The sequence below is a fragment of the Penaeus japonicus genome, unplaced genomic scaffold (genome assembly GCF_977035675.1).
Source record: "Penaeus japonicus unplaced genomic scaffold, GWHDUDI00000001_assembly GWHDUDI00000013, whole genome shotgun sequence".
Classification (NCBI taxonomy): domain Eukaryota; kingdom Metazoa; phylum Arthropoda; class Malacostraca; order Decapoda; family Penaeidae; genus Penaeus; species Penaeus japonicus.
Window position 1 is genome coordinate 1996620 of NW_028234415.1, and position 2500 is coordinate 1999119.

Consider the following 2500-nt stretch of genomic DNA (forward strand, 5'->3'; position numbering starts at 1 on the left):
TCGGTGCGAGTCAGAGGTGTGTGTTTACAAGGCAATTGAGAAAGTTTGCCACCGGCATCGCTTTGGCAGTACTGTATGCGGAAGTACTTCTTTGAGTCTATTCTTTCTTTGTTGACTCTTCCCTCTCCCCCCTCCCCCCATCTCTCTCTCTCTCTCTTTCTGTCTCTCTCTCTCTCTCGAGATTTCACTCTCTCTCTCTCTCTACCTATCTATCTTTCTCTCTTTCTCTGTCTCTCTCTCTCTCTTTCTCTCTTTCTTTCTCTCTTTCTCTCCTCTCTCTCTCTCTCTTTCTCTGTCTCTCTCTCTCTCGAGATTTCACTCTCTCTCTCTGTCTATCTATCTATCTTTCTCTCTTTCTCTGTCTCTCTCTCTCTCTCTCGAGATTTCACTCTCTCTCTCTCTCTATCTATCTATCTTTCTCTCTTTCTCTCTCTCTCTCTCTTTCTCTCTTTCTCTCTTTCTCTCTCTCTCTCTCTCTCTCTCTCTCTCTCTCTCTCTCTCTCTCTCTCTCTCTATGTCTCTGTCTGTCTCTATGTCTCTCTCTCTCTCTCTCTCTCTCTCTCTCTCTCTCTCTCTCTCTCTCTCTCTCTCTCTCTCTCTCTCTCTCTCTCTCTCTCTCTCCTCTCTCTTCTCTGTCTCTCTCTCTCTCCTCTCTCTCTCTCTCTCTCTCTCTCTCTCTCTCTCTCTCTCTCTCTCTCTCTCTCTCTCTCTCTCTCTCTCTCTCTCCTCTCTCTTCTTTTCTCTCTCTCTCTCTCTCTCCTCTCTCTCTTCTTTTCTCTCTCTCTCTCTCTCTCTCTCTCTCTTTTCTCTTCTCTTCTCTCTTGCTCTATCTCTCTCTCTCTCTCTCTCTCTCTCTCTCTCTCTCTCTCTCTCTCTCTCTCTCTCTCTCTCTCTCTCTCTCTCTCTCTCTCTCTCTCTTGTTCTCTCTCTCTCCTTCGCTTTCTTTCAGGATTTCCTCGGGAAGATGTTACTTGACAAATTATATATGGGGAATGGAGTTACTACTGGAAATGCATATCGATATATTGAATTTACTAAGAAGTTATAAATATATTCCCATCTCTCTCTCTCTCTTTCTCTCTCTCTCTCTCTCTCTCTCTCTCTCTCTTCTTTCTCTCTCTCCTCTCTCTCTCTCTCTCTCTCTCTCTCTCTCTCTCTCTCTCTCTCTCTCTCTCTCTCTCTCTCTCTCTCTCTCTCTCTCTCTCTCTCTCTCTCTCTCTCTCTCTCTCTCTCTCTCTCTCTCTCTCTCTCTCTCTCTCTCTCCCCCCACTCGCGTAAAACAGTACAGAGGGGAACAGAATGAAGTCAATTTATTGCCCAGCTGACATCGAACTCCAACAATGAAAGAAATATAATTCAAGATATTGCATAAAGATTTAAATGCTGCAGAATTTTTCCCGTTATTATTACAAAATTTATTTTTTTACTGATCGTTCTTGATATTATTTTTTGCCGGTTTATTATTCAGACAGACGAATAAACACACACACACACAAAAAAAAAAGAAATTTATAAAACTAGTTGTTAATTTAAAATTAAGTTTCACCTCAACGATTAGATTAAAGAAAAGGCATCTTCCAAAGTTCCGCAAGAGCATGATCGCGTTTTTTTTTTTTTTTTTTTTTTTTTTTTTAATAAAAGATTTACAGTTCTTGGTAGTTTGTTTTGTAACCGGGCTCTTTGATGAATGTCATTTTGAAGAATTCATTCTTAAATCTTGTGTGGCAATATTGGATCTGCAAGGTATACCTATCAAATATAAGATTATGAATGTAATTAAAAAGTTGATTGAGTATTGCAATTAAAGAGTTCCTTAAGTATGGCAATTAAAAAGTTCATTAAGTTTGGCACAACAGTTAGCAAAGAATGGGATTCCAACTAACTATCGTTATCACCAGTGAGATAATTCTTCAAAATGCTTTTGATCCATGTAAACTAATCTCACCTTTTATGTCATCTGCTACATCATTATATATCTTACTTAACTCCCTGATACTGTAAATGGGAAAGAACGCATAAGAGGATTGACTTCTGGTTTCAAAACTAGTGTTTGGATTTGCAGCGAAGGATAGATATGTGTTTACAAACCATTGTAAGCTTTTGTATACAATCAAATGGTACTTTACGCATGTCTGGCAACGTTTATACCTTATAGAGTAGAAAGTAGTCATTTCTGTGGTTCTACGCTCGAGTCACTCACTGGTCCGTATAAGCTTTTTTTTTCTCTCTGCAATAACGAGTAGATGGTGGTGCTAATGCAATGTAGAAATTTACTTAATTAAAATCTCCATGCGAGTTGGGTGTTGTTGAATATTATAAGTAATGTACAGGTGAATAGCTTGTCTCTGTAAAATCATATAAAAAGGACTTCTGAAACGTGTGGCCATATAACCAATTGCTCACCAAAACAATTTCTCTTGCATATGCCGGTTGAGGCGTATATACCAGTGTATATTACTCATTACTATTCATATTTTACCCCGCATTTTCCCTGGTATAC